Below are 7,108 nucleotides of genomic sequence, written 5' to 3'. Positions count from 1 at the left end.
AGCTAGTTTGCTGTCTTTCCATCTTCAGTTGGAAGTGATTGTGTTAGCTGTGTTGTGGGCTAGCTCCTCTGAACAATAGTGTCCTGACGAGAGAGCACATTTCTACGGCAAGCGAAATTGAGCATTATTAGGTCATTGTTATGGATGTATCCAAATGGTCACTACAAACAGCAAAAACAAACCTGAATGCAGATACTTTGCTGTTATTCTGGCGGCACTGTTTGACGTTACTGTAATTTAGCCGTAGTTGGCTAGATAGCAAGCAAGGGGCAAGAAAGTTGCCATCCAGTATGGCAATCGAACATTTAGAAAGAACCACTGGGTCCATAGATACAGAACCAAAGGACTGAACTGCGTCGTGTCTCTGGCAACCGAACCGATAGAACAAATTACCAGCCGGCTTGGGTAGCAACCCTTGATTTGTGTCCGTACTATTTATTGTGGAAGGATGAAATAGTATGAATAAATTAATAAAAGTAAAGTTTTTAAGGAAAATACAGTGGCTTGCAAAAGTATTCACCCCCTTGGAATGTTTCCTATTTTGTTGCCTTACAACCTGGAATTAAAATAGATTTTGGGGGGGCTTGTATCATTTGACTAACACAACATGCCTACCACTTAAAGATGCAAAATATTTTTTATTGTGAAACAAACAAGAAATAACACAAAAAATGGATAACTTGAGCGTGCATAAGTATTCACATAAGTATTCAGCTGCAAGTCTCTAAGGGTATGTCTCTATAAGCTTGACACATCTAGCCACTGGGATTTTTGCCCATTCTTCAAGGCAAAACTGCTCCAGCTCCTTCAAATCGGATGGGTTCCACTGGTGTACAGCAATCTTTAAGTCATACCACAGATTCACAATTGGATTGAGGTCTGGGCTCTGATTAGGCCATTCCAAGACATTTAACTGTTTCCCCTTAAACCACTCAAGTGTTGCTTTAGCAGTATGCTTAGGGTCATTGTCCTGCTGGAAGGTGAACCTCCGTCCCAGTCTCAAATCTCTGGAAGACTGAAACAGGTTTCCCTCAAGAATATCCCTGTATTTAGCTCCATCCATCATTCCTTCAAATCTGACCAGTTTCCCTATTTTTTGATGCTGCCACCACCATTGTCACGCCCTGACCAGAGATATCTGTTTTCTTTATATTTTGGTTAGGTCAGGGTGTGACTAGGGTGGGTACTTTAGTTTTTGTATTGTCTAGGGTTTATGGTGGCCTGATATGGTGGCCTGATATGGTTCCCAATCAGAGGCAGCTGTTTATCGTTGTCTCTGATTGGGGATCATATTTAAGGAATACATTAATACATTTAGTTGCCTGTCTCCACTACTCATATTAGCTTCACGGTTCGTTTTGTTATTTTGTTTGTTTGTTCAGTGCTCATTCTTAAATAAAGAAGAATGTACGCATACAACGCTGCACCTTGGTCTCCTCCTTATAACGGCCGTGACAACCATGCTTCACTGTGGGGATAGTTTTCTCGGGGTGATGAGAGGTGTTGGGTTTGTGCCAGACAGCATTTTCCTTGATGGCCAAAAAGCTACATTTTAGTCTCATCTGACCAGAGTTGTCACGTTCTGACCATAGTTCTTGTGTGTTTTCCTTGTTTTAGTGTTGGTCAGGACGTGAGTTGGGTGGGCATTCTATGTTTTGTGTTTCTATGTGGGGATTGTCAATTGGCCTGATATGGTTCTCAATCAGAGGCAGGTGTTTGTCATTGTCTCTGATTGGGAACCATATTTAGGTAGCCTGTTTTGTGTTGGGATTTGTGGGTGGTTGTCTTCTGTCTTTGTGTTCTCTGCACCAGATAGGACTGTTTTCGGTTTGCCACGTCTGTTATTTTGTATTTTTGTAAGTGTTCACGGTTTCGTCTATTAAACATGTTGACCACTGGCTACGCTGCGTGTTGGTCCGATCCCTGCTACACCTCCTCTTCTCGTGAAGAGGAGGAAGGCTGCCGTTACAAGAGTACCTTCTTCCATATGTTTGGGGAGTCTCCCACATGCCTTTTGGCGAACACCAAGCGTATTTGCTTATTTTTTTCTTTATTAAACAATGGCTTTTTTCTGGACACTCTTCCGTAAAGCCCAGCTCTGTGGAGTGTACGGCTTAAAGTGGTCCTATGGACAGATACTCCAATCTCCGCTATGGAGCTTTTCAGCTCCTTCAGGGTTATCTTTTGTCTCTTTGTTGCCTCTCTGATTAATGCCCTCCTTGCCTGTCCCGTGAGTTTTGGTGGGCGGCCCTTTCTTGGTAGGTTTGTTGTTGTGCCATATTCTTTCAATTTTTTAAATAATGGGTTTAATGGCGCTCATTGGGATGTTCAAAGTTTCGGATATTTTTTTATAACCCAACCCTGATCTGTACTTCTCCACAACTTTGTCCCTGACCTGGTTGGAGAGCTCCTTGGTCTTCATGGTGCCACTTGCTTGGTGGTGCCCCTTGCTTAGTGGTGTTGCAGACTCTGGGGCCTTTCGGAACAGGTGTATATATACTGGGATCATGTGACAGATCATGTGACACTTAAATAAAGTCCACCTGTGTGCAATCTAACTAATTATGTGACTTCTGAAAGTAATTGGTTGCACCAGATCTTATTTAGGGGCTTCATAGCAAAGGGGGTGAAAACATATGCACGCATCACTTTTCCGTTTTTTTATTTTTTTTAACAAGTTATTTTTTCATTTCACTTCACCAATTTGGACTATTTTTTGTATGTCCATCATATGAAATCCAAATAAAAATCCATTTAAATTACAGGTTGTAATGCAACAAAATAGGAAATACGCCAAGGGGGATGAATACTTTTGTAAGGCACTGTATGTAAATCATTATTTGAATATGTTCGTAACCCATTGTGTAAAAGTGATAATGCCCTCGAAGCCGGTGTTTTGAGGATATATTGGTATGGATTTTCAGGCATTATCACTTAAATAAACATATTGTCCTATTTATCGTTTTGTGATAATTCATTACATTTATCGTGATATGGATTTTTGTTCATATCGCCCAGCAATGAGTCTGTGCCGACTGGGAGGTTAGCTGTGTTGGAGGGGGCTCTGTTGCCCCCAGCATGCCCAGTACAACTTAACTCAGCCTATGCACTCTGGCTTTGTTGACTTAGCTGGTGTTCCCATGACAACTGTAGACTTTCCTGGAGCCAGATGTGTACAGAGAAGAGTAGAGAAAGTGAGGATACTTCAGTGTTTGTGTTCGCTATGACATGGCTGAGGTTGTTATTTGATATGTAGAGTATTGCCTTTCTGCAGAAGTAGCATGGAAATAACTCTGGCATAAGGTGTCAAGCAAGACAGGATGGTGTTACTATTCACTGTCAATGGACTATTATAGACTCTTAGTAATAATGTTCATTTGTTGGATCACTGCCTCTTACTCAAATAACAACACAACAGGACTTCAGGTAGTGAGTCAGAAGCCATGGGCACCTCCAGTATTATTTTAGCCAAAGCACAGACAAGACAATTAAAGGCAAAAACAAACAATGCCAAAATACACAATGCTATCTAAAGAACAATCTTAAACAAAAGAGAAAAGTGCTGTAATCATGAGGTTGGTTTATCTCCATTTTAATATGTCTTCCCAGACAGCACTAGTCCCCTGCCATCAACTTCATCTGGCATGCAATCAGGAGAGCCACAGAGTTGTTTTGGTGCTGTCACTCAATCAGGACGTGCCTCCCAACCCCCCCTTGTACTCATCCTAGCCCCCCTCTTTACAGCCCACATTGCAGATCCTTTCAGACTAGGAGGGATGTCTTTACAGAAGCACAATATCAACAAACAGAACAAAGAAAAACTGGAAAACGTTACACATAAACTTGGAACATATATATTTACAGAAAACTCTGGCCTTTTTTTTCACAACAGCCAGACAGGGTGCCTCAATGCCTAGCAGAGAACACAAACAATTCATGTACTAACAAACCCACCTATCCATGTAGCCTATCGAGCTCTGTATGGTCTGCTTTGTCCCTGATAATAGGGTAAAATTGCTATTGTCAAGGAGTAATTCATGACATAGTAGACACATTAAAATGAGCTGTAGTCACCAGTTGCTTCCCCAGTAAATGTCTGTCTGAAATGATAGGTTCATGAAATGAGTGTGCTGCTCATAGGTGATCATTTAGTAATTACCTTTGTGTTTGGGTGAGATGGTGTGAGATGAGATGGTGTTGGGTGAGAGTACAGTCCTGGGGGTGATTCTGTGGCTGGGTGGGACACAGGGGGTGATGAGGTGCCTGTCAGCGCTAATTTGCTGTTATTCTCCAGCTCACAGCTACTTTATTCACTTAATGATACCGTGCCTATCTGATGCCTTTAGCACAACTGTCAGACTCTACAGAGAGAAAACAGAACTTAACAGTACTAGGCAGAGGCCAGACCGAATGAAAGGTAGAGATTGACTCTGTGCTGGTTTTGTTGTGTTCATCAGCTGGGCACAATCAGTCTTCTTTCTCGGTTCTCTTGTGAGCTGCCCCACTCAGCCAAAGGCTCCAGTCACGGAGGCTGCACTGCATCGATTGGCTTTGCAGACATAAACAAGAGCTGCACTTGCAAGTGACCCCTGGGCCTGACCCCAGAGATAGACGCTCCCTCTAATGGGTGTCTCTTTCAGCGGGCGGTCCGGGGAACAGAGAAGCCATTGTTTGTGCCAGGAACAGCCAAGACTCAAGCCCACAAAAGTGCTGAGCCAAGAGGAGCAGGCTAGAGAGCCAGGGAACTATGGGCCCTTCCTCCTCCTCCTGCTGCAAGGCAGAGCCTCAGCCTTCTACTCCCAGAGGGAGAGTTAACCCAGGAGAGGATTGCCACCTCCCCCCTCAGAGCAGAGCCATGCTAACAAAGCAATCATTGCACTGATAACACCTGTCTGGCTGGTCTGGCTGCTTCACTAGTTTTGGACATCTTTTTTCACTTTTATCTTTTCTTAGTCTCTTGTTGCTTTTTGGAGGATTTTAAGAGATTTGAAGAGATACTTAAAATGACAAACCTATAGTAGCTAGAAGTGAGAACCCACCACATCCTCTGATGCACACAGGCCAGGGAGTTCTCCTGCTGGAAGTGGCCAAACAGGTGAGTCGGGTGTCAGTGAGGTGTGAAATCTTACTTGGCAGCCATGACAATACGCTTGCCACACGTCAGACCTGGGGGAGGTGACTTTACCCACAGCACACAGCATTGACTAGTCTATTCAACTCAGCCTGAGCTGAAGAGCACAATAGCACTGGGTTTTACTGCAATTTGTTGTAATGATGATCCCTTGTAAGATATGATGCAAAGAAAATGACATAAACCTCACATATTGAATGTGAGGTTTATTTTATGTTGTGGTACTTGTGTATGTCATGTATCTATAAAAACAACACCTTTATCTCACAAGAACATTCACAAGTGATTAAATAGTCATTATAAACACCATGTTAGGAACCAGACACTGATATTCCACCACTTTTATGCATAAGGGACATTCATGCATATATTTGTCATCAGCAGTATATCAAGCCCCCTGGTCTAAGAGTCCCAGTAGTACTGTAAGTCATCTGCAGGCACGGCAGCCGTGGCTCTGACCTTTGTAGAAGTGACAGTAATGCAGAGTGAGGGGACTTCATGGACACATCCTCCTAACCAAGGCTCTGCTGGAGACCAGGGCACAGGTCGTCTGTAGTAGCTACTCATCCTCAGTGTTACCATTGCCCTGCTAGACAGGCCTGTGTGTGTGTGTGCGTGCGCGTGCACGTGCGTGTGTGCGTGTGTGCGCGTGCGCTCACGTGTGTGTGTGTATACACTACTGCTAGTTAGGCAGTCATCTCTCCCAATAAATTAATGAGCACTCAGCAGGAGGGATGTGACGGGCACTCCCACTGCCAAACACCTGGCTAACTTCTAATGGCTGCCTGGCTATCCTCAGATGCTTGGCTAGTTTTAAGTGGCTTCATTTCACAATGCTTATTCACGATGCTTATAACAAATGGATGCCTTGATGTTGGACTTTGGAGGGAAGAGAATAATAACTACCTCAGCACTACAGTACTTGCATCGAAGCAAAGAATTTATCAAGTAACCATACAGTTGAAGTCGGAAGTTTACAAACACTTTAGCCAAATACATTTAAACTCAGTTTTTCACAATTCCTGACATTTAATCCTAGTAAAAATTCCCTGTCTTAGGTCAGATAGGATCACCACTTTAAAAAATAATTTCTGGGCACCATAGTACCTTGTTTCTCTTTCAAATAAATCTAAGACTGTTCTATGCAGGTTATCGCATCGTCAATGATCTGCTATACTACAGACACACAACTAGTTCAGCACACGACAGATTTGAAAGAACGAACCAGAGTACACTGTACAATATCACAGGGATTGCTCAGGGACGCATCAGATCTACAGACACAAAGTACTTTCCAGTGCATGTTGATTACAGAAAAATGCTAAAGTAGACAAAAAGGATTGAACCCTCGCGCCCAGGCTCTGTCGCAGCCGGCCGCGACCGGGAGGTCCGTGGGGCGACGCACAATTGGCCTAGCATCGTCCGGGTTAGGGAGGGTTTGGCCGGTAGGGATATCCTTGTCTCATCGCGCTCCAGCGACTCCTGTGGCGGGCCGGGCACAGTGCGCGCTAACCGAGGGGGCCAGGTGCACGGCGTTTCCTCCGACACATTGGTGCGGCTGGCTTCCGGGTTTGAGGCGCGCTGTGTTAAGAAGCAGTGCGGCTTGGTTGGGTTGTGCTTCGGAGGACGCATGGCTTTCGACCTTCGTCTCTCCCGAGCCCGTATGGGAGTTGTAGCGATGAGACAAGATAGTAATTACTAGCGATTGGATACCACGAAAATTGGGGAGAAAAGGGGGTATATGATTCTCAATCAGAGACAACGACTAACACCTGCCTCTGATTGAGAACCATATCAGGCCAAACACATAGAAACAGACAAACTAGACATACAACATAGAATGCCCACTCAGATCACACCCTGACCAAACAAAACATAGAAACATACAACACAAACATACAACATCCCAACCCTGAAGCACGGGGGTGGCAGCATCATGTTGTGGGGGTGCTTTGCTGCAGGAGGGATTGGTGCACT

The sequence above is a fragment of the Salvelinus fontinalis genome, chromosome 15, assembly GCF_029448725.1.
Source record: "Salvelinus fontinalis isolate EN_2023a chromosome 15, ASM2944872v1, whole genome shotgun sequence".
NCBI lineage: Eukaryota > Metazoa > Chordata > Actinopteri > Salmoniformes > Salmonidae > Salvelinus > Salvelinus fontinalis.
This window is presented reverse-complemented; position numbering follows the sequence as displayed.